Genomic DNA, 26,401 nt, shown 5'->3' on the forward strand with positions numbered 1-26,401 from the left:
TTTATTTCTTGCTTGATTTCATTATTCAAAGGGCCCTCTTTAGGTTAAAGTGATCTATTTCCCAAGAGCTGTGTAGTAGCAACTAAAAAACATAAATAAATAAACTTGAGTCAAGGAATAATGGGTTTTCTACTGTTGAGGTTCAGCACGACTCCAAAGATCCTGTTTTCTTACTCAGAAGCCATTCTTCACCAAATTATCACATGTCTTTGCTATATGTTTTAGATGCCATAAATTTTACAAAGTGCTATGTGGTACTATAGGGATTCCATCCTGTGACCCAAAGCATCGGTCTGTGAGCTCATAGTCAAAACTATGGAGAGAAGCAGTGGGGTTGAATGTATGACCTCATCCTCCCAGTTTCCAAACTTGACGCCAGCCAGATACATGCAAAATGATGTCAGAAATAAAGTTTGCACTTGGGGCCTAAGTGGCCTATTTCCTTTTCTTTCCTTTTCCCACTCAGCCATTTTAATGTTTTTCCAGAAATGTTTGTGAAGTCTTCTGCAGTGAGAGCTTGCTTCTGCCCTGAGTGGAAATATATCAAACTCTGCTGATACCTCTGGAAGTGACATATTTGAAAGACACTCCTTTACTCTTTATTCATGCTCCTTACTAATACCCTTTAATGGCTTAGAAGAGGAAGAATAGGCACTCACTGGCTTCTCCTCTGTTATGTGTAATGAATCTCTCTATGGCTGTGGTGAGCCATTAGAAGGACCTCACACAAAGTTTTAGGCCTTTTCCAGAGCAGCCAGATCTCCTGTGCAAACAACCAGAGAAACAATAGCCCTCAATGCGTGACCAGGAAAAGATGCTGAAAAATAGAGGGAGTGTTCTGACTGAGGCATGCCAAGTTCTCTAATACCACTCACTTGACTGGTAGACTTTACCCTTTCTCTAAGTACCTAGACAAGTGGTGGGCAGCTGAATGCAGCCCCCCTTCCCCTCCGTCCAGACATAAACATATCACAGGAGGTGCCTTGGAAGAGTGGAGGGGGTCTCTAGGAGCACGTGCAGCCCCTATCCTGCTGAGCCAGAGAAAGGAAAATTACACTCCTCAGAAATAGGAAGCACGCTCGCCCACCTCACATTGGCTTTCTTTTGTTGTACTAACATGGGAAGTGCCTCTGAAAGCAAAATGATTTACAAACGAAGTACAATACTTCTCCCCAATATAATCTTTGACACCTAACTCATGAGTGGACCCTACTTGACTTTTTGGAAACTGTACTGTCAAACATGATAGAACATCAAAGGCAGTTATAAATATCCCACAGGCCTTGAACAAAATCACGTGGAACTCCAAATGCCATTAATCTTTAAAGAGCAAACTGCCCAGCAATTTGCTTTAGAAGCCTGATGTTAGCACTCCAACGGTTCAGCCTGAACAGAAAGTTGTGAATTGCCGAAGTCACGGATATCAGTTTTGAACAAGATGGTCCTGGGGCGTGGGGAAAAAAGACGACCCAAAACTATGAGAGACACTGATGTGCTTACAGCAATGGAGGAGGAGGCAGAAAGGAATTGAAATTTTTAAAAAGTTGTTTTTTTGTTAATGTTTTATTTTTGAGAGAGAGAGAGAGAGAGAGAGAGAGAGCGCATGGCTGGGAGGGGCAGAGAGAGGGAGACACAGAATCTGAAGCAGGCTCCAGGCTCTGAGCTGTCAGCACAGAGCCCAACGCGGGGCTCGAACTCACAAACCATGAGATCATGACCTGAGCCAAAGTCGGATGCTTAACTGACTGAGCCTCTCAGGCGCCCAGGCACTGAAATTTCAAACCACGGTCTTGAGTATCTAATTACTGACTTGACTTCCCAGCATAGGTATTGTCATTCTGCAAGGCACTGTGCTCTGGGGGACTCTGAAGGAAAGGAAGGAAATCAACTTCTACCGAGCATAAGCCATTGGACAAGCCTTCAACATCAACTTGATCTTTCATCCCCGCAATAATTTTATGAGGTTCATTAGATGCACTCACAACATCTTCACTCACCGGACATTGAAATGACTGATTTTCTTCAGCCTCTCCATGTGCCAAGGGATGTCTGCAGCCAGCGGGGAGGCTGTTCTGTGTGCTCACTGGCTTCTGCTCTCACCATTTGAGTTGTTTGCCTGCCAAACACCAGTTGCATCACCTTTCAAACCACTTGCAATTATAATTAGGTAATCTAATGCGATAGTTAACATATCAATGAAAAAGTGAAAATGAAAGAAAGCTGTGGTTTCTATGAAAACTGAGTTGAGTGACCTAAAAGGACTTGTTTTAAAGGCGAGTCAGCTAAAACAAACAAACGAAAAACTGTAATCAAATTTGTCACGGGCCACACTCTTGTAAAAAAGTAAAAAAGTAAACAAAGCGTGGAGATAATGTGAGTGGGAATAAAGATCTGGAATGATTGTTTACTTAAACTGAAGTGTAAGTCTTCAATCCCTTTAATAACAAAAATACAAGAGAGGTGACAATTCATCACGGGAGTCACTTTTGCAAGAAAGGAAGGACTCCAGCTTTATTCAGAAAAATGCTTCAACCCTGCACCAAAATGTTGGGTAATAAATGCACTCTCCTGTATTTTAAAAAAAATATTGCCAGTATAATGCCTATCATTGCTCAAAACTGCACACCTGAGCTGTTTTGTTTGTTTGTTTGTTTGCTTGATTTTTATTAACCGACCAAGTACTGGCCCTAATTGTGTCACGTATGAAGACTGTCACTAAATTCTGACCCCATATTATAGACGAAGAAACTAAGGATCAGAAAGAACAAGTTGATTTCTCAGAAAGCCACAGCTGATGAACGGCTAGAGCACTAGACTTGTCTTTCTGCTAGATCTAACATGGAATTAGTTGATTCTGTGGTTACACCTTTCAAATCCCTATTTATTCTTTCCTTGTCATTTCACCCTGTGTTTCTGTCCTTCTGTGAACCAGCTCAGAGTCTTGCAGACTTCCTACAGCCTACGAGGTCAGATGGCCTCCCATCAAGCGCTGAGGAAGCGTCAGCACAGAGTGCCTCAGCTGAGGCTCCCCCTGGGATTCCTCCTGAGCCCTGGGTCCTGGAATCTGCCCTCCTCCCCAGCCTCTCGGGCTGACCTGTTGGGGCAGACTTACTGAGCTCTAGTTGGATCTCTCTGACCTCATGCTCTGTAGCTGGTACTACTCCTCCCAGACCTCGAATGTGACCTGGCATCCTGGAACCTCTGCCTGGGTCTGGTGCCTCCAACTTCCACTTGTCTCAGAGGGCATATTAGGCACCCATCATTTCTTCTCATCCAGATGACTCCTTGTGACCATTTGCTCTAATTTCAAGGAGGTCATGTTTTCCTACATCCTGGTAAGAAACCAAAGTAGAAAAATTTCAGTTTAATTCCAGAGTCACACTGGTAATCTGAATCTTCAGAATCGTAGTCCCATCTCTAAATATTTTCATAGCCTCCTTCTTAATCTTGTCTGTCGCTAGGCCCTGGAGAAAGCTTTCCATCCCCTGTGAAGATGCAAAGTGATCAGCCACAAGTCTTTTCTTCACCCTCATCTTGACTCCCTGTTCTTACTGCCTCTGGAATTAAGGCATTCTCAGTCAAGACCTAAAGAGAGGACTTGTACTTCAGGCAATTTGATTAATGTGAATTCACAGCAAAGATGAGTGTTCTCTAGAGCTCTACACATCCCTCACTGAACTCTTTTCCACCAATCCACCACTCCGAGGGGAGAAATAATTGTAGCTAAGCAGAACCGAGCAGCTTTTTTACTTTCTTCAAAGAAGAATTTTGAGTATGATGTCAAACAATGGAATGTCAGGGGTTTATTCATTTCTTTGGGGGGGGGGGAGAGCATCAATAAGCAGCTAAAACAGGGATTTGTAATGGATGGCCCAGCTTACCCCTAATATTTCACTGCTCCACATTGTCATGACACAGCTGTACTGAACAGTGTGAAATCATCAGAAATAATGAGTTGTCTGTGAAAATGTTGCAGGCTGAAATCCTAATGAGCTATTTAGGCTGAGAAGCTTAAATATTTTCATTACTATAGTAGGAGCTTATACAAATGAATTTATGGATATAAATACGATTTAAAAACTAGAAAATGGTAAAACGAATATTAAGTGAAGCTTCCTCTTCCATGTATTGGCCCAATTTGAGTTGTCATACCAAAACCCTGACCTCTGCCCCATATCCCTTGACGAAAAAATAACTTCAGCCATTGCCAAGGGAATTTGCTTCTACTGACTTCATATCAATGATAAGTGATCTCTAGGTTCTCAAGAAAATATTCTGGAAGACAGAACATGTTTTCATTTGGGATGAACCTGGGCTCATAAGAGAGTGGGGGGAAAGACTCTTGTGTTGAGCTGTTATACTTTGAGTCTCTTTCTCACAGCAATTTAGCCTACCCTACCTAATACATATGTTAATAGTATGGACAGGGAGGGAAAGATCTGGGATGGTAAGCTGGATGAGGTGCAACAGTCTAGGCAACCCTTCTACCGTTGACTACTGTCACCCACCATGACACTGCTCCTCCCAGCCCCAGCCAAGCTTGGGGAATGGAACTGGAGAGGCCAAAGGAACAAGTTCCTCCAGCTGTGGGTGAGCTGCTAGAAGGTTTGGATCCCAAAGCCTTTTGGGGGGCCTTTCCCAAATCTTTGACTCTAGCCAAATAATCACTTGAATTAGTTTGGACCAAACTGGGATTTTCTAGTGCCTCAAATGTATCATAAAAGCCAGAAGTTTCATAACTAATCCACTTACCTATGGGGTTTCTAGTGATTCCTGTAGCAACAGAGGCACCAGGTGCTTAGGGAAGGTTATTTAAATAAAGGGGTTTCACCAGAGGCTGCCAGGGTTAACCCGTGGAGCAAGCACTTTGTTTTACACGAACATGTTTCTCCTTTCTTACTGGTGACTGTAGAAAGAACAGATGTGTGATATTTAGGGGTGGTGATAAACACGTATGGTGCAGATGAGAACATTTGCATCCTAAATGCAAACTTAGAGTTAGCAAAGGGAAGGCAAAATAAATAAACAATGATCCACCAAAGATTTTAGATACCTACTGTATGTCAGAGAGAGCACTAAAACTATCATGTTAAATCAAGACCATTAAATTAAGACACTTAAAATATCACAAACATTTAGGAATGATGTCCTGAAAATAACACATAACTTCACTCAGCCTTTTCAAAAACTTTTAAGTGCATCTGTTAGATCATGTCAGAGTTCAGATTTTCTGATATAACATAATAGGCTCCTAAACACTGTCTGAGACACCTAGGGAGATAATTGGAGAACTCAGTAACGTTTGTTACGTCTTTGCAAATCTTTGTGATTCTCAGATATCATAATGAGGATAGAAGTGTGGAAAATGCTTTCTTTTTTCTATGCCTTAGAAAAGAAAATGGTGGATGCCCACTTAACCACAAACAGAGATGTCAGTCATAATTTAATACCAACTTTCTAGGCTCCTCGGGTTATGCCGACAAAGGATAGTGGCTCAAAGATCTAAATCCAAGAGCGCAGACCATACAACTCTTAAGAAGAAAATGGGGGTGGGGTGCCTGGGTGGCTCAGTCATTAAGCATCCAACTTCAGCTCAGGTCACGATCTTGCCCTCTGTGAGTTCGGTCCCACGTCGGGCTCTGTGCTGACAGCTCAGAGCCTGGAGCCTGTTTCGGATTCTGTGTCTCCCTCTCTCTCTGCCCCTCCCCTGCTCACGCTCTGTATCTCTGTCTCTGAAAAATGAATAAACCTTAAAAAAAAAATTAAATAAAAAAAGAAAAAAATAGGGGAAAAGCTGCTTAATGGCATTGGATTTGATAATGATTTCTTCTCCATGACACCAAAAACATAAGCAGCAAAAGAAAAAAATAGATAAACTGGATTATATAAAAATTTAAAATGGAGACCATCAACACAGTGAAAAAGGCAACCCCACAGAATATTTTCAGGTCATACATCTAATAAAGGGTTAGTATCTAGAATATATAAAGAACTCTTACAACTCAACAACAACAACAACAAACCCAGACAGATTAAAATGGACAAAGGAGTTGAATAGACATTTCTCCACAAATGGCCAATAAATACATGAAAAGATGCTCTACATAATTCATTGCTAGAGAAATGAATATCAAAACCACAATGAGATACCACTTTTCACCCATTAGGATGGCTATTACCAAGCAAAAACAAAAACCAGAAAAAAAGTATTGGTAAGGATATAGAGAAATCAGAATCTTTGTGCTTTCCTGGTGGGAACGTAAAATGGTGCAGCTTCTATGGGAACCAGTATGGCAGCTGCTCAAAAAGTTAAAAATAGAATTACTCTGATTCATTAATTCCACTTCTAAGCATATATCCAAAGGAATTGAAAGCAGGGACTTGGACGGATATTCGTATACCAGTGTTCATAGTAGGGTAATTCCCAATAGCCGAAAGGTAGAGCAACCCATGTGTCCATTAGTAGATGAATGGATAATAAAGACAGTGTGGTATACAGATACCATGGGAGATTATTAAGCCATAAAGAGGAAGAAAATTCTGACACATGCTACCAAATGGATGAACGATGAAGACATTATGACAAGTAAAATAAGCCAGTCATGAAAGGACAAATACTGTATGATTCCACTCCTATGAATTTCCTAGAGTAGTCAAATTGATAGAGACAGAAAGTAGAATGGTGATTTCCAGATGCAAGGGGCAAGGGAAACCCAGTTAGCATGTGTAATGGGTATAAAGTTTCACTTTTAGAAGATGAAAGAAGTTTTGGAGATGCACGATGGTAATGGTTGTACAACATTGTGAATGGACCCAACACCACTGAACTGTATGACTCAGAATGGTTAAAATGGTAAATTGCATGTTACGTATATTTTACCACAATTTCCTAAACAAAAAACAAATTAAAAAGGATAATGGCACATATTGTGAATTATTTAAAAAGCACTTTATTCTTAGTTACATATATAATTTAGGAGTAAGGGCTTCAAGAATCTGAATTATTCAGCAAATCTGTATGCAGAGACCTAGTCTTTTGGGAGATGAATAATCTGCTAGGCAATTTTATTCCCATTAAGAAAAAAAAGGTTAAGTAAGTTGATTGTGGTTATAGTTTGGAGTATTTTACTCAGGTCCAAACTCTTTAACTGCTGTCCTTGTCTGTGATGGTTCCCCCTGTGTCTTTTACTACTATGACCAGCAGCATGCATGCCATATATACTATGAGTCTACACCCCCTCTATGGCTGATTGGAACAACAATAGTCACCTGACCCAGCTTGGGGGGGGGGTGCTTTGCCGGGGAATGTGGAATTAGGAGACAGAGAGCATGTAATAGGTACCCTCTTAAAAGACCCCCAGTGATCTCTATATACTGGAATGTATGCTCTCTTGAGTGTGGACTGAACCTAGTGTCTCACTTCTAACAAGTAGAATAAGAAAAGGTGATGGTATGTCAACTCTGAGATTGGGTTATAAAAAGACAGCAACTTCCATCTTGCTCTCCCTTTCATGCTCAGTCTGCTAGAAACCAGCTGCCATATTGTGAGTTGCCCTGTGGAAAGGCCCATGTTGCAAGGAATTATGAGAAGTCAATAGCCAGTGTGCTCAACAACCTCCAAGGAACTGAATCTTGCCAACAGCCATATGAGTGAATTTAGGAGCAAATCCTCCTGCAGTGAAGCCTTTCAATAAAACCGCAGCTCTAGTCAGCATTTCAATTGCGGTCTTGTGTGAGATTTTGAGGAAGAGGCACCCAGCTAAGCCACACCTTATTTCCTGAAGGCACAAAAACTGTACGATAATAAATGTTTGTCGCTTTAAGTTACTAAGTCTTAGGGTAATGTGTTATACAGCAATAAATAACTAATACAAAGGGACAGATGTCATGACCTTTGGGGAAGCAAAACTTAAAACATATAAATATGGCATTTGAGGGTGGCAACATGATGCCATGTAAATAAAGGAGCAGAGAAATGTCTCTTAAGAGAAAAACAATTAAGGATAGATGCAAAGAGAAGCAGAGACCAGAATCTGAGTGAGTATACGTCTAGGTTCCCAGGGGCTTCGTGGTTCCCCATAGTTCCTGAGGCCTGGCTGCATTCCTGTCTTTGTGTTCTATGAGGTCCCTGGCTCTGCACAATAAATCATCCATTTTTACTTTACCTCAGTTGATTTTTATAACTTGCAATCAGGATGGATCCTAAAATCTTAGGATGTATCAAATTGTATAGTTGGATAGGACCTATCAAGTCTCACCCAAGGCTGATTATTTAAGGTCTTCAGATACTTGACACTGAGTTTGACCGTTTAGAGCTCTTGGCCTGAGAGGCATCTGGATATGCTAAGCCACTTGACTTTGGGTCAAAAGAAATTGAGCCAACTTCAAGAGTAACTAGCTGTCAACCTACTGCTCTAATCAATGATCAACCATGGCAACATCCATCCGGTATTAGTTGGTTTGGATAATATTTGTACGGAACTTAGAGATCCCAGCTGAAAGCTGTTTGAAATAGACAATGTTGCTGTTGATACAGAACAAATTGTTGTCCTTTCTTGCAAAGAACACAGTGATATTTTTGGAGCTCCCTTATTATGTTATATGATGCAAATACATATCCAGAGGAAGCATATTTTAATTCTTAGAAACAGAGTAACTACATAAAATGTACTATCCTTCTCTCTTAATCCAGTTAAATCTCTTTGTTGTTTTCTGTTTTAAAGTCATATCACTGTCTAATCACTCACTATCTTAACAAAATTCAAAGCAGTTTGTGTATTACAAGCTTGGCAATAAAATAGGGACTTAAAAGCAATAAACATCTTTGAAACAATTCATCAAGCCCTAAAAAGGTGCCAGAATGAGTTTTGGAATGATAAGTTTGAATTTAAAAATCAAAATTTGTTCTCAGGCTGGGACTTAAAATGTCACCAATACATTTTTATAGCCAAGATTTAAACCTTGAAAAATAGCCTAGACCTCCAAGCAAATACAGATGAACTGCAGTCGTTCTGACACACCAACAGTACCCCGTTTTGGATCCATGAACGTGTGTACCCCACATGTGTGAATTATCTGAATTTCTGCCTTGTGTCTTATGTCCTCATGTTTACCATTCATTCTTACATTGAGAGATGTGGGTCTGGCATGATATAAACACCATGCTGGTGTGCCAGGAGTCTGTAGCCCCACTCCAGCTGACTACAAAAACAAGAGACACATGACCTAAAGGCATTCGAACTCATTTTTTAAAAAACATTCAACAGTATATTAACTGTTATTATCCTTAGGCCAAACAAAGCATCCTCAAAACAAGGCCTCAGGCATACAGCTGTCAACCACAGACAGAACTTTTCTTTCCTCCCAACTCATCCTTAAACTATACTGGTCTGGTATCCTGTCCCTCCAGGACCCATCTGCCATGTACACCTAGGTGTGTGTCACATCCATCCATAGACAAGTCCTCCCTACCTTCCCAGATGATCCTATTTGCATAGTCAGGACTACTGGGCCCTGGATGCCAGGATCTTGACTGCAATTGTCAATGGGGTTTCCCATTTTCAGGTAACTTTTTTGAATAATAGCATAAAGGGTTTTTTTCAGTTCTAACATTTATGGTGCCAATAAAATTGAGAATATCTGGTGAGAATATTAAATAAACTCTATGCAGTTTACCAGTTTGTTCACTTTGGAAAGATATGTGCCTGTGCATGTATTCATCGCATGAATGTCTGTCTCCTCAACGACACCTGTGGCCTCTCCTTGGGCTTCTGCCTTCTCTCCTCCAGATACCCAGCTCACTCCTTTCTCTTCTTTAGGGCTCTGCTCAAGTGTTGCCCTATCACAGAGGTTTTCCTTGACTGCCTGTATAAATAGCATTCCTGTCCTTCTTTCACACGCACTCTCTCTCCCTTGTCCTGCTGTATTGTCCTTCATGACACTTAACCACCCTCTGACATGCTCTCGTCTGTCTTCCTACAATGGAATCCAAGTGCCCAGAGCATAGAAACAGCTGTGCGACCGAAGCCTAGAACAGAACCTGGTCTTCAGTCGGTTCTCAATAAATATGTACTGCATGAATAAATATGTATGTTACATATAGATACCAAAAAATAAATCCAACATTTCAATTAAATGTGGTTATAAGGACTGATAAAGCTTGGTCAGCACTAGAACCATTTTATTTTGCTCTTCGGGATCTTTCTTTTTGTATCACTAGAACGTCTTTCCTGCATTCCTTTCCCTGTTACACTGATCTGTATCAGTTGCTCCCTTGTATATCTGAAATACTGCTTTGCAGAAAAATCTTACTCTCTCTGTGGCAGCTTCTCAAAGTGGTCATTATAGGTCAAGTTTTGATCAACTCTATGCCTCTAATTATCTCCATCACTAATGGCCTCTATACAACTCTCTGCAGTCTGAGAACAAGAAATTTCCTCCCTTCTCAAAAGTGCAGTCAGCAAAAGTAGCAGCAGAAAAGATCTAAAGTGGCTGGCTTTCTTCTATGCTCTCTTTTCTTGTGTATGGTTTGGGCATCACCCCAGACCCACACACTTGCCTTGGTGTTGCTTAGAGTCATGGAGCTTGGTTGCTGCTGCTCCTTCTTCTGTAGACCCAGGGCTCTGAGTCACATCCCTGGTGTTGTGTGGGTGCCTCACCTTACAAATTCTCTAATGCTCCCTTGTTGCTGCAAAGTGCAAACAGATGTGCATCCAAAGAGTAAAGGATATAAGGGCATCAACATACTACAGATGCAAGTTAAGATCAATAGGAGTTGGAAGCCAGTGGAATAATCCTTCTCCCTTTCTCCCCTTGGAATGATTGTTGACAGATCTAGTGGCATTGTGTGTACTTTCCAGAGCTTCCTATGGCACCGAGAAATCAATTCATCATAGAGTGCAGGCATCTCTCTTTTTTTTTAATTAAAAAAAATTTTTTTTCAATATATGAAATTTATTGTCAAATTGGTTTCCATACAACACCCAGTGCTCATCCCAACAGGTGCCCTCCTCAGTACCCATCACCCACCCTCTCCTCCCTCCCACCCCCCATCAACCCTCAGTTTGTTCTCAGTTCTTAAGAGTCTCTTATGCTTTGGCTCTCTCCCACTCTAACCTCTTTTTTTTTTTCCTTCCCCTCCCCCATGGGTTTCTGTTAAGTTTCTCAGAATCCACATAAGGGTGAAAACATACGGCATCTTTCTCTGTATGGCTTATTTCACTTAGCATCACACTCTCCAGTTCCATCCACGTTGCTACAAAAGGCCATATTTCATTCTTATTGCCACGTAGTACTCCATTGTGTATATAAACCACAATTTCTTTATCCATTCATCAGTTGATGGACATTTAGGATCTTTCCATAATTTGGCTATTGTTGAGAGTGCTGCTATAAACATTGGGGTACAAGTGCCCCTATGCATCAGTACTCCTGTATCCCTTGGGTAAATTCCTAGCAGTGCTATTGCTGGGTCATAGGGTAGGTCTATTTTTAATTTTCTGAGGAACCTCTACACTGTTTTCCAGAGTGGCTGCACCAATTTGCATTCCCACCAACAGTGCAAGAAGGTTCCCATTTCTCCACATCCTCTCCAGCATCTATAGTCTCCTGATTTGTTCATTTCGGCCACTCTGACTGGTGTGAGGTGATATCTGAGTGTGGTTTTGATTTGTATTTCCCTGATGAGGAGCGACGTTGAGCATCTTTTCATGTGCCTGTTGGCCATCCGGATGTCTCCTTTAGAGAAGTGTCTATTCATGTTTTCTGCCTATTTCTTCACTGGGTTATTTGTTTTTCGGGTGTGGAGTTTGGTGAGCTCTTTATAGATATTGGATACTAGCCCTTTGTCTGATATGTCATTTGCAAATATCTTTTCCCATTCCGTTGGTTGCCTTTTAGTTTTGTTGGTTGTTTCCTTTGTTGTGCAGAAGCTTTTTATCTTCATAAGGTCCCAGTAGTTCATTTTTGCTTTTAATTCCCTTGCCTTTGTGTCAAGGGATGTGTCAAGTAAGAGATTGCTATGGCTGAGGTCAGAGAGGTCTTTTCCTGCTTTCTCCTCTAGGGTTTTGATGGTTTCCTGTCTCACATTCAGGTCCTTTATCCATTTTGAGTTTATTTTTGTGAATGGTGTGAGAAAGTGGTCTAGTTTCAATCTTCTGCATGTTGCTGTCCAGTCCTCCCAGCACCATTTGTTACAGAGACTGTCTTTTTTCCATTGGATATTCTTTCCTGCTTTGGCAAAGATTAGTTGGCCATATGTTTGTGGGTCTAGTTCTGGGGTTTCTTTCTATTCCATTGGTCTATGTGTCTGTTTTTGTGCCAATACCATGCTGTCTTGATGATGACAGCTTTGTAGTAGAGGCTAAAGTCTGGGATTGTGATGCCTCCTGCTTTGGTCTTCTTCAAAATTACTTTGGCTATTCGGGGCCTTTTGTGGTTCCATATGAATTTTAGGATTGCTTGTTCTAGTTTCGAGAAGAATGCTGGTGCAATTTTGATTGGGATTGCATTGAATATGTAGATAGCTTTGGGTAGTATTGACATTTTGATAATATTTATTCTTCCAATCCATGAACATGGAATATTTTTCCATTTCTTTGTATCTTCTTCAATTTCCTTCATAAGCTTTCTATAGTTTTCAGCATACAGATCTTGTACATCTTTGGTTAGATTTATCCCTAGGTATTTTATGCTTCTTGGTGCAATTGTGAATGGGATCACTTTCTTTATTTGTCTTTCTGTTGCTTCATTATTAGTGTATAAGAATGCAACTGATTTCTGTACATTGATTTTGTATCCTGCAACTTTGCTGAATTCATGTATCAATTCTAGCAGACTTTTGGTGGAGTCTATCGGGTTTTCCATGTATAATATCATGTCATCTGCAAAAAGTGAAAGCTTGACTTCATCTTTGCCAATTTTGATGCCTTTGATTTCCTTTTGTTGTCTGATTGCTGATGCTAGAACTTCCAACACTATGTTAAACAACAGCGGTAAGAGTGGGCATCCCTGTCGTGTTCCTGATCTCAGGGAAAAAGCTCTCAGTTTTTCCCCGTTGAGGATGATGTTAGCTATGGGCTTTTCATAAATGGCTTTTATGATCTTTAAGTATGCTCCTTCTATCCCGACTTTCTCGAGGGTTTTTATTAAGAAAGGGTGCTGAATTTTGTCAAATGCCTTTTCTGCATCGATTGACAGGATCGTATGGTTCTTATTTTTTCTTTTATTAATGTGATGTATCATGTTGATTGATTTGTTAATGTTGAACCAGCCCTGCATCCCAGGAATGAATCCCACTTGATCATGGTGAATAATTCTTTTTATATGCTGTTGAATTCGATTTGCTAGTATCTTATTGAGAATTTTTGCATCCATATTCATCAGGGATATTGGCCTGTAGTTCTCTTTTTTTGCTGGTCTCTGTCTGGTTTAGGAATCAAAGTAATACTGGCTTCATAGAATGAGTCTGGAAGTTTTCCTTCCCTTTCTATTTTTTGGAATAGCTTGAGAAGGATAGGTATTATCTCTGCTTTAAATGTCTGGTAGAACTCCCCTGGGAAGCCATCTGGTCCTGGACTCTCATTTGTTGGGAGATTTTTGATAACTGATTCATTACCTTTGCTGATTATGGGTCTGTTCAAATTTTCTATTTCTTTCCGTTTGAGTTTGGTAGTGTTTGGGTGTCTAGGAATTTGTCCATTTCTTCCAGGTTGTCCAGTTTGTTGGCATATAATTTTTCATAGTATTCCCTGATAATTGCTTGTATCTCTGAGGGATTGGTTGTAATAATTCCATTTTCATTCATGATTTTATCTATTTGGGTCATCTCCCTTTTCTTTTTGAGAAGCCTGGCTAGAGGTTTATCAATTGTGTTTATTTTTTCAAAAAACCAACTCTTGGTTTCGTTGATCTGCTCTACAGTTTTTTTAGATACTATATTGTTTATTTCTGCTCTGATCTTTATTATTTCTCTTCTTCTGCTGGGTTTAGGCTGTCTTTGCTGTTTTGCTTCTAGTTCCTTTAGGTGTGCTGTTAGATTTTGTATTTGGGATTTTTCTTGTTTCTTGAGATAGGCCTGGATTGCAATGTATTTTCCTCTCAGGACTGCCTTCGCTGCATCCCAAAGTGTTTGGATTGTTGTGTTTTCATTTTCGTTTGTTTCCATATATTTTTTAATTTCTTCTCTAATTGCCTGGTTGACCCACTCATTCTTTAGTAGGGTGTTCTTTAACCTCAATGCTTTTGGAGGTTTTCCAGACTTTTTCCTGTGGTTGACTTCAAGCTTCATAGCATTGTGGTCTGAAAGTATGCATGGTATGATTTCAATTTTTGTATACTTATGAAGGGCTGTTTTGTGATCCAGTATGTGATCTATCTTGGAGAATGTTCCATGTGCACTCGAGAAGAAAGTATATTCTGTTGCTTTGGGGTGCAGAGTTCTAAATATATCTTTCAAATCCATCTGATCCAATGTATCATTCAGGGCCCTTGTTTCTTTATTGACCATGTGTCTAGATGATCTATCCATTTCTGTAAGTGGAGTGTTAAAGTCCCTGCAATTATCACATTCTTATCAATAAGGTTGCTTATGTTTATGAGTAATTTTTTTATATATGTGGGGGCTCCCATATTCGGTGCATAGACATTTATAATTGTTAGCTCTTCCTGATGAATAGACCCTGTAATTATTATATAATGCCCTTCTTCATCTCTTGTTACAGGAGTGCAGGCATCTCTGAAACACACTCCCTTGTATTTGCTCACCCTCCTTTCTAGCCTCACTCCATTTCTTTCTCACTCCTGTTTTCCTGGGATTCACTCCTCAATAAAGTATCATCATATAAGTTTTGTTTTAAGCTCTGTTTTCTAGAAGGAATCAAAAGTTTACTTAATGGGGTCAAGAGTCTAGAAATGATCTCGATCATAAACTTTCGCCGTCTGAGTGCTTATATTTGGTTATGTGTTCCAATATAGCTTTTAAAGGACATAAGATAACTTTTAGGCTGAGAGCTATAAAAAAAGTAAAACAAACAAAAGCAAAGACAAAACAATAATCAAAACTGTTCTATTGTCTGGAAGTTACTATCACTGTTCTCTCCCATGTCATAGAATAAGAAATCTTCCCTATGTAGAGTTGCTTGATTTTGCTGTTTAATTATTTGCTCTCCAAAGATTTGTGGGTTTTAAACATACTTTAAAATATACAATGCTTATTCATATACATCATCTAATTTCCTCCTGGGTTAGGAAGACATGTTCTGTTGACCATGTTATATTAAAGAGTAAATGCAGCTCCTCCCATACCACGCAAGAATCCTTTGGCAATAAAGCACCCGTAAGCTAAGAATGAAAGGGTAGCAATGATGGTTTCTGCAATGTGGGTAGAGAAGGCAGGTGAGATCTGTGGGCTCTTGAAGTATGATGGGTGCCACAGATCAGACCACATTGGCAATCAAGATTTTAGCTTAATTGTATTTCTGCCTCTAGTGAAAAGTTAATCCACATTATTTGTTGGTTCTCTATAATTAATGCATTCAGATTTGTTTTTCAAATTATAGATGCTTTATGATTTGGGAAAAATAAAGAGATTTCTTAAAAATCAACTTAGAAATGTTAACATAAACAATATATAGAGAGCTTAGCACCACAAAATGAGAAGGGATAAAAAATTTACTTAAGGAGGTCAAGAGTCTAGAAATAATCTCAGTCATGAACTTTCACAATCTGAGTGCTTATATTTAGTTATGAGTTCCATTAAAAGGTAGTTCAGGGCAGGGCACCTGGGTGGCTCAGTCCGTTAAGCAACCAACTTCAGCTCAGGTCGTGATCTCAGGGCTCATGAGTTTGAGCCCCGTGTTGGGCTCTGTGCTGATAGCTCAGAGCCTGGAGTCTGCTTCAGATTCTGTGTCTCCTCTCTCCATCTGCCCCTCCTCCACTCATGCTCTCTCTCTGTCTCAAAAATCAATAAAGATCACAAAAAAAGTTTTAAAAATAAAAATGTTAGTTCAGGGGCAACTAACCCATTCCTTTGAAGACTGGCATCTCTAAGTCAGTCATCTGGAAGTTAGAACATATTTCCCATGGGAACAATATTCTACATGGTGATTAAATCTCAATGCTTATTTAACCCATAATGCAGATGAATACTACTTCTAGGCCCATTTGGGTGAAAGGAGGAAGAACAAAGTGAGAAAATGAACTTCCCCTGGTTTCCCCAGCTTAGGGCCATCCTGCAGCAACTTTTGAAAAAGAACATATTTGACTTCGGCTTCATCTCACTTTTCTTCAGCTCTTTCTTCCCTTTCAGCATCCCCCCAAGACCTCATCAGCATGGAGCCCACATATCACTCCAGGCCACGCCCCCCACCTTTCCATCAAGGCCAGTGCCCCCCAGGGTCTGTCTGTGATCCACAGGGTGGACACCTGCTCCACGCTGCTATTCTCAGATGATTGGGATGAACACCATCCACCCGACTAATTGACATGAATGTGGGACTGGCCAGTCATTGGCCAATCATCAATACCTTTCCTTAAGTGTAGACCTGCTTAAATAGATTAGTTTCATATAAATGGTCATTAATATAAGAGAATTTGTGCACATATCAGGTCACCTAAGGGAATCGTGTGGGGCCTGATGCACCTGTGGTGATCGGTTCCTCTAGACCAAGCCCTCTCATGGATACTCATCATTCCGACGATGTAGGGATTTCAGAACACCAAAGGCTTTCTCCAGGTCCTTATTCTGTATCAAATGGTGGCTGTTTCATATAGACTAATTTTCCAGGACTCTGTCCCTCTGTGTCAACTCCCCAGAGATGATCCTACTTTCATGTTTTTTAAAATAACATTTTCTATTTTTTAAGAGCAATTTTAGTTTTATAATACAATTGAGAGGAAGGCACAGAGATTGCTCAAATATTCCCTGACCCTACACATGTATAGCTTCACTCTCCAGAATTACCAACATCACTTTCCAGAATTATACATTTTTACCAAGGATGAACCTACATTGACACATCATAATCACACAAAGTTCATAGTTTACATCAGAGCTCACTTTTGGTGTACATTCTATGGGTTTGGACAAATGTATAATGACATGTATCTACCATTATGGTATAATACAGAATATTTTCAATGCCCTAAAAATCCTGTGTTCGGCCTATTTATCCCCCTCTCCCTCACCCCTGGCAACCATTGATCTTTTTATTATCTCTGTAGTTTTGCCTATTCCAGAATTTCATATAATTGGAGGCATAGTATGTAGTCCTTTCAGATTGACTTATTTTACTTAGCAATATGCAGGTAAGTTTTCTTCATGCCTTTTCATAGCTTAATAGCTTTCACCACTGAATAACATTTTATTTGCAGAATGGCCTATAGTTTACAAATCCATTCACTTACTGAAGGACATCTTGGTTGCTTCCAAGTTTGGGCAATTATGAATAAAGCTGCTACAAACATCTGTGTGCAGGTTTTTGTGTGAATGTAAGTTTTCAACTCCTTTTGATAAATATCAAAGAGCAAGATTGCTGGATGGTATGGTAATAGTATGTTTAGTTTTGTAAGAAACTGCCAAGCTGTCTTCCAAGATGGTGGTACACGTGTTACTATTTTGTATTCCTATCAGCAATGAATGAGGGTTCCTATTGGTCCACATCCTCACCAACATTTGGTGTTGTCAGTGTTCTAGATTTTGGTCATTCTAACAGGTGGGTAGTGGTACCTCATTGTTGTTTAAATTTCTCTGATGACGCATGATGAATAGCATCTTCTCATATGTTTATTTGCTATGTGTTGCTTCTTTATTTCAGAAATTATAGATGTCTTTAAAAAAAACAAGTTTTGATGTGTTTGCCTGCTTCCTATTTGCCAGGGACTCCACCGGAAAAAAGAGGAGACAAACAGCAGATCTAGATGATGGTTGTCATCTGAGCATGGGAGTGACTGGCAAATTGGGGATTAATTATTAAGTATACAAAAGAAAAATCTGGGCATCTGAGAGTAATTTCTGTTTTAGACAAAAACATGAAAATTTTTATTTACAAAAATATTTAAATCATAAAAAATGCTTGACCTTTTGCATTGGATTCAAGGACTAGTGGTCAGTCTTTCTCTAAATCAGCACAGTGACCTCAGGAACCAGTGAGGATAGGAACCTCCCAATCCCTGCCAGCCTCCACCCACCTCTATGACCTAGAACACTGCTTTGAAGATAAAATAAGTGAATTTTATTGAACTCCGATTTGCTAAAACTTCTACTTGTTCCTCTAAAAGCCATTAAACATATTCAAGGGTGGGAAGAAGCAGATGAAGATATCTAATGACACAGCCTTTTTTTTTCTTTCAGCCTGGTAATGGGAAAGAAAAGAAACAGAACCAAGAACCATGCCTCCAGCTCATCGGCTGTCTAGCCTGGCAGTCTTTGGACCAAAAACAAATAAATCAAAAAATAAATAAATAAATAAATAAATAAATCAAAACCCAGGAAGTTCCTGGCTCCCAACACAATGAGGTAGAGAATGGTAGCTGGCTGGAAGGGCAAGAGGATGACAAAAGCAGGGACTCTCCTGGCAACTTGGTTAGAATGCTATAAATCAGCATCTTAGAGCACTGCAGGAAAGGTGAGGAATAAAAGAGAATAAAAGGACCCAGATGAAGCCAGGAGCTTGCCCCAGGACCAGCAGCTTGGGATGGGTACAGGAGCACTCTTGGTGCCAGAGGAACCAGCTATGAACAGTCTGGGAAGAGGGACTGAGCTGCTAAGGACAGTAAAGCCCCAGGAGATAGCAGGTAAGGCCCCAGAGAGAAGGTCATCATGCACTAGGAGCCCTCAGTTTTCAATCAGCAACTAAGTTTTCTTGGAATGCTCCAAGTCTGCCCTTCCATTATGTAGAATGGAAGGTACCGCCTACCCATATCCACACCCTCCCCAAACCTCCAGGCTCTCACTCTGGATGTGTGGAGGATATATTTAGTATTAAAATAAAAGCACTGTTATTAAATGTGTACTGAGCACTCTTGTCTTCTGTTTCTCCTCTGTCCTGCTCTCAGTATTTGTTCAACCCTTGAGGAAAGGGGTCTCAGTGAGAAAAAAGGGGTGAGGTACAGGTTGGGAGACCTCAACCAGAGCCTGGTCAATAACAGCCAGATCAACAGTGAGATGCTCAAGAGGAAAGGACACCCAGGGCTCCAGCCCAGATCAGCAGTGCCTCCCCACCCGCGCGTTCTTGGTAGAACCAAGCCTGGGAGCAGCTGGATTTGTCTGATAAACAAAGCACCCAACCTCCCAGCCCCCTGCATGGTCTATCATTCTGTTGTGTATTTTTGCCTTCTTGTGTCTTTGATATGCAATCAAAAGATTAGTAGTAGTGTTTATATCTTCTTTTTATTGATGAAGAAACTCACACAGAAAGAAAACAAACCTTATAAAGTTAAAGCAGGAGAAGCACTGAATTTGGCATTGGCTCCTAAAAATGGCCAAATGAAATCACTTTAGGCAAAACTTAGCTTTGTTTAAGAAACCACCTTCTCCAAAGAATACCTGTTATAGAGAATTTCCATGTGATTAAGTCAACATCACTGTTAGGTGCAGGGCTTTGGACTATGCAGAGAGGCCCAGTGAGCAAATCCAGAGACAGCCTTTGCCTCCAGATTTGAAGGGAGATGCCTCCTAATTGTTAGAAACTTGGGAACCGCATTTTTCTCCTCTCCTGTATGGGAATATTATACTTCTAAGTAGAGGCTTTGTCCTTCCTTTGAGACAAGGCATGAGTTGCTTGGGAAAGGAGAGCCGCTTTTACACTAGAAGAGAAACAATGGGTCCCCAGTGAGTTTGGGTTAACCGCGAAGTGAATAATGCCAGTTGATCTGTGGGCAGATCAATTCCCATAAAAAGTCACCAAACAGAAATTCTGGAGCCAACTGACATCCGCCCTCAATCCTGCTCCTCAGGAGCATCATTGTTCAAGGTGCTGTTATGTGAAAGTGCTGCTGTGCTGTTTATGCTCTGTTTCCTCATTCATTGGTTTTACTGCAGGTACACGAACCTAAGGACCCACCTGGAGACACAAAGGAAGCTACCCTTCTGATCTAGTCATTTCGATGGCCTCTCTGAGCAGTGCAGATTGATGCAGGCAAAGCTGTCGGGATCAATTGCAATGATTGGCTCGTCTGTTGCCTGGTTTATTCACTCACTCTGTCTAGACTCCAATTTCTGGAGTCTTTAGTGACTCATTTTTCAACAAAAAGCAAATAATTTCACTTTGCTTTGCCTTAAGCACTATATAACCTATTATTTAATGTGCACTGAGTAATACTATGCGTACCCCAGCAAAAAGCAGCCTGCAGATATCCCAGGATATTGTATCATTTTGACTTTGATCATAATTACACATTAGCCCTCGTACTGAAATCTTGGTCTTATGAAAACTTTCATCCTAGAATCCTACTCAAAGGTACAGCACTGACCCACCCGAATACCTTCAATAATGCCTTTTAAATCTCATATTTGGTTTACAATATCTTAAAATGCCATGACTTTAGGTTTGTTTTGAGGTAAATACTATCATTCCGCTAAAACCTAACACATTGTCTTAAAAGACTAGAATCGTCCAATCACAATGCATTATTGTGCAGGGGACCTTAAATGAGTCAGAATGCAGACTCAGTAGCAAAATGGTGGGGATTATTCCGAAAGCAGCCAACTATGAGTGTACAAATACATCATCATGGGACCTGGTTATGTCATGTTTTCAAGCAAACATATGTAGGTACAGGGTCAAACACCTTGTTTCAGACTCCATATCTCTAGGGTTCTTGGGAGAAGCACTTAACCCCCTTTTTTTTTGCCTATAGATTATCAGAGAACTAGAGGCAGAGGCAGAAAACCATCTGGTGGAGTCATTTTGTCAAGCAAAGTGCAGTGGCGGGGTTACGTATCCCTACAACATTAACCGTGCTCTAATGAGAACAGCCCCTTACCTTCACTGAGGAACATCGTTCTCCAGACTAATAAAGTGTAATGTTAAAATGATTTCCCAAAATAACACTTTCCTTCAAGACTATTATTTCTGCTAATTCTATACGATTATTTGGAACATGTCTGCCTTGTCCTGGAGTTTACCTTTTCACATACATGTTTCTTGTTACCTAACCAGAATTTTCTTAATTTTTTTTCTCATTAACCAGTCTTTTCAATATACTGTTTTCTTTTAAGTTTCTCATTTCTATTCACTTATTACCCTTCTTGTACTCATTATTTCGATGCATGTTTGTTGAAAGTCTATTATAAGCCAGGTATCTTTTTATTCATATATATATATATATATATATATATATATATATATATATATTTACGTTTATTTATTTATTTATTTTGAGAAAGAGAGAGTGCGCACACATGAGAGGGGGAGGGGCAGAGAGATGGCAAGAGAAAATCCCAAGCAGGCTCTGCACAGTCAGCACAGAGCCCCACATGGGGCTCAAACTCACAAACTGTGAGATCATGACCTGAGCCAAACCAAGAGTCAGATGCTTAAACCAACTGAGCCACCCAGGCATCCTCACTTATATAAATATAATATATATATATATATATATATATATATATATATATATATATATATATATATATATATTATATCTTTTGGGCCAAAACATAGCAGGGAATTGGACAAAGTCCCTGTTCGCATGGAGTTTATAGACAAGTGAGTAATGATAGCTAAAATCATCAAATGCTAAAGCCTGTATACCCACCTCCTCCTTGAATTCTCTTCTCAGTCTTATAGGGAAGACATTATTGTTCTTATTTTACAGGTGAGAAAAGTGAAGCTCTGAACAGTATGCTCAGGGCCCCCCCCCAAAAAAAAATTGAATCCTGAACCACTTCTGCATCCAGCCCACGGTTGCTGATTATTAACATCCAACCAGAGAACCCTCCACTACCTTTCCTCTGTCACCCAAATTCCTGCATACACATGGGCCTTCTCCTTCCTCTGCTATCACAGTCACACGTCCCAATTGCTTTTCTTTATTATCTCTGAGTCTCCTCAGCGGTACCCGTTCATACCAAATAACTACTGTATCTATATTCATGCTTACTTTCACCACGTGATTACCAAATAGGAAAACATCTGTAACATTACGGGTTTCCTTCCTCTCTTAATTATGGGCTTAGCAATCAGAGGAACTTTAATATTTAATAGCTAAGCAAAACACTTAATGATTACAAAGTGATGCTCCACTTTTGATGTAAAATCAAAGTTAAAGTGAACTCTAAGCAAACCGGCTCTGTGTGCCTGACACACAGGCAGGCCAGCGGCTGGAAGAAAAGAATGCGTTTAAACTCATTACCGATGACTTGTATAACCAACTCATGCCCCAGCCTTGGTCCCTGCTTTGCTTTTCGCTCGTCAATTTTACAGGCGATTTAAATCACGAAGAAAAGCAAGGCCTTTCATTGTCAATACGCTTCACACACTCATGATGCAGATATGTTGATAAACAGGCTGCTAATTATATTAACATTCTGCAATGTATGATTCAGGGTTGTTCCCTATAAAAACCAACCTCCTTTTCCTAGAATATTTACTTTCTTTACCGATAGCGCTTTGCCTCGGGTAAGTTTTGGAGGACCGCCAATATTATTCTCCTATGATAGGTGACAGATTTCAGGAATTATCAGAGTATATCACTAAGTGATCTTTTTTACATTAAAATGAAATACCAGGACTGCCTAACAGATGACAACTTGAAACTAAGGAGGAACAATTTCTATTCATAATAAATTATCAGAAAGATCCCTGCCTATGAATATTTATGAAGGGTCACTAAGAGTAGCTTGACTTTGCCAAACCTCGTTTAAAATGAGCCACCTCGGGGCGCCTGGGTGGCGCAGTCGGTTAAGCGTCCGACTTCAGCCAGGTCACGATCTCGCGGTCCGGGAGTTCGAGCCCCGCGTCGGGCTCTGGGCTGACAGCTCAGAGCCTGGAGCCTGTTTCCGATTCTGTGTCTCCCTCTCTCTCTGCCCCTCCCCCGTTCATGCTCTGTCTCTCTCTGTCCCAAAAATGAATAAACGTTGGAAAAAATAAAATAAAATGAGCCACGTAAGGGTTGACGGGGTTCAGTCTTTGCTGGTGCCATAACCAGGATGGGAAGGAGATTCCAGGATTTCTGGATAGGCTCTGGAGGGTTACTCAGGGCAACAGAAGATGGTAAAGCAAAAACAAAACAAAACAAAACAAAACAAAACAAAACAAAACAACAAAACTAAAAAACACACTTCTCAAAAGACAGTGTCAGATAACAATGTTGACAACCCGAAGTTTCATGCAAAGGAAGGTAAGAGATCAGAAGCTATAAGGTTGGAGACTGCCAAGGCAGCTTCGGATGAAGAGTTGGAACCAAAGCTATGAATAATGCAGGGCTTTGGAGGCACATTTTACACATTGCTGGGATAATTGTGCAAAGCCCCACAGCTTTACCTTGGCATTATAATGGGATTTATTTCCTTCTCATTGGGTACCAGAAGACTTGGTTTTGAGTATTAGTTCTCTAACTAGGTGGCCTTAGGCTAATAAACTAAGCTTTCTAAGTATGTCTTCTACCATTAGGTGTTAGCACTGTTAAAGAATAAAGTATGATGTGACTTAGTGTTTCATCCATGGAGGTTCCCACTTGTAGCTTTTATTATTCACTTAGAATTTATTATTGCTGGTGTCATTGTCACTAATACTTATTTTCTGGGGTGAGCTAGTTTATATGATTTCTTTTTAAAAAATTTTTTTAATGTTTATTTATTTTCAAAAGAGACAGAGACAGAGTGCAGGTGGGGTAAGGGTGGAGAGAGAGAGGGAGACACAGACTCTGAAGCATGCCTCAAGCTCTAAGCTGTCAGCACAGAGCCAGATGCAGGGCTCAAACTCAGGAACCGCGAGATCATGACCCGAGCCCAAGTTGGACATTTAACTGACTGAGCCACCTAGGCACCCCTATGTAATTTTTCTAAATTATTCTCTTCCCTCCTTTTGGGAAGATTGTATTTCTTTTGACATTAGGCTTGGTCATGTGAATTCTTTTAGCCAATGAAATGTAATAGTGTTTTGTGCCCCTTTTGGGTGGAAACTTACAAAATCATCACAGAACGTTTTCATGACTCTTTTTCTATTGCCACAAGGCCAAACTTTCCCAGACAGGCTGACTTTCAGCCCAGATCCCACAAGGAAGACACATAGAGCAGAGATATGGCTGACCTGCACCTGGCATGCAAAGTGAGTTAAAACTAAATGTGTGTTGTAAGTCACAAAGAGTTATTTGTAACTCTGGCACAACCAAACAGAACTGACTAACTCATGGAGTTTCCAGCATTGGAGTAAGTGGGAAAGTGGCCAACTTTTCAGCTATGATCCCATCCACCTCTAAAGATTCTACTCCAAGCTTCCCATGATACCAGTGGTGGTTCCAAATGTTGAGGATGCCATTGTGGTAAAAGAATAGAGTTTCTTCACAAGCTGTTTTTATTTCTCAGTCACTTCCCATTACCTGCAGTGCACCCCATGCTGAAACTCCCATCCATCCTTTGTATAGAACATCTAACCTAGATGCCTCTGAGTGTAGCAATGAATTCATACTAAAAATTATTAAAACAAATTGTTGAGAAAGCAGAAAGAATCCTAAGAAACATCTGTGGTAAACATATAGGAGCAGAATATATGGCATTTTTCTCCAGTGAGAACCGTGCAAATCCTTGTCAGGCTCCCACTGTTCTAGGAGTTGTAGAAAATCCAAACTTTATTAAGACATACACCCTCTCCTCCATGAGGCAATGGGTGAAGGAAGATGAGATACTGCACAAGTAACCACAATTGAAAGGAATGTGATAAATCCCACAAAGAGATGCAAACTTCTACAACAAGCTGTGAGATCACAGAGAAGCAAGAGAGGGCAACTGGCTGAGGTCAGAGGAAACTCATCGAAGTAGTTGGTCTTTGACTTGCACTTCTGCAGGCTACATAGTGTTGAAAGGGGCAGATATTGAGGTGAGGAAGCACTCTGGGATGTGGGGGGAGGACAACAACAGCACAAAAACATAAAAGCAGGAAATTAAAGTTATTTTCAGGAAATTGTGAACAATTCAGTTTGATGGGAGCAAAGGGTCCACGAGAAAGTAGTGGGAAGCAAGGCTATAGTTCAGCTGTTTGGCACTGAGAGAGGGCTGAAGGACAAGGAAGGGGTGAAGACAGGGGAAGACATTCCATGTATTTGAAGAGGGAGTGATTGTATTCATTCCAATCTCTACATAAGCAGAAGAAAGTCAAAAGCTTTGACTAAAGAGGAAAGATTGGAATGCAAAAATCAAGACTTTCTATTCAAGATGGCGGGCGGCCCTTGCATATGTACTTCACCCCCTCCCCCAAAGAAGCACAAAAGCAACAGATCCATAATAACATTGAGAATGAGTGAGTATATCGCCCAGCCAGAGATTTTGACAAATTTTCAGAGGATGGAAATTTACCGAGATCATACTTGTAGATAAAAAAGAATGCAGGAAGTCCCTAATTAGCATCAGAAGTGGTAAACACTCTTTGTGGTAAGCTCAGGAGAAGCTTGAAGTTAGACTTAGTGAGGAGAATGAGAAAGCAAAAATCTGGTGGCAATTGAAGGTCTGTCTATGAGTCCCCTGCCAGGAGGTCTGCCCCACCACTACTTCTCAATCCCCAACCACAGTGGTATTTCACAGCTAAAACTTCGAAACTCTTCTCTAAAAAAGTTATAATCCACCAAGGGAGGACTGGGAAAACTGGCCTGTGGGTTGTTAAGGCTATCTTCATTAGAGTGCAATGGAATATAATTGGATGAAGCCATATTTTCTCTCCTAATAGGTGTCTGGAGAGACTGTCTAAAGTTGACAGATGACAAGAGTTGAGTACATTATAGAAAGGTATAAAGGTAACCAAAACAAAATCCAAAATTTATAACATAATTAACAAAAAGGAGTAAGTGGGAGAAGTGGAGAGAAACTGAAGTAGGCTGAATGTGTCATCTTTCACAATGGGATGTTACTGGGTACTTTTAATTTGTTTAACCACCCCCCCACCCCCAAAAGTATTGCTGTAATCCTGTGATTTAGAGGTACAGAGGTAGCCCCTGGGAGAATCAAAACGGTCAAGGTAAAAAATTGTGCCTTTGGAGGAATGAATCTTGGGTCAGGTAGAAGACTTTCAGGATTGGGAGAGAAGTTTTTATTTTATTTTACATCCTTCTATTCTTTTTGAATGTTTTTTTTAACCGTGGATAAATATTTTCTGTTAAAATTTTAAAATGGAAAAGGAGATCATTTGAATTTTACTTAATGCCCTAGATGACAAGCATTACCAATAATTTTTTTTGTTCCTCAGAATTC

General features: G+C 40.3%; 1 long non-coding RNA gene across 2 annotated transcripts in view; it reads right to left on the reverse strand.

The window, feature by feature from the left end:
* Positions 1 to 1,724: 1,724 nt before the first annotated feature.
* Positions 1,725 to 26,401, reverse strand: part of LOC123600356 — a 72,882-nt gene continuing 48,205 nt past the window's right edge. The window contains exons 4-7 of one of the 2 annotated variants that reach the window (XR_006713797.1): positions 4,753 to 4,906; positions 3,113 to 3,332; positions 1,998 to 2,116; positions 1,725 to 1,865 (exon numbers count right to left, since the gene is read on the reverse strand). This is a non-coding gene — a long non-coding RNA (uncharacterized LOC123600356). Of the gene's footprint in view, positions 2,117 to 3,112; positions 3,333 to 4,752; positions 4,907 to 26,401 lie in introns of both variants that reach the window. The other variant, XR_006713714.1, reaches the window with a different exon arrangement.

This window comes from Leopardus geoffroyi, chromosome A1 (assembly GCF_018350155.1).
Source record: "Leopardus geoffroyi isolate Oge1 chromosome A1, O.geoffroyi_Oge1_pat1.0, whole genome shotgun sequence".
Classification (NCBI taxonomy): Eukaryota; Metazoa; Chordata; class Mammalia; order Carnivora; family Felidae; genus Leopardus; species Leopardus geoffroyi.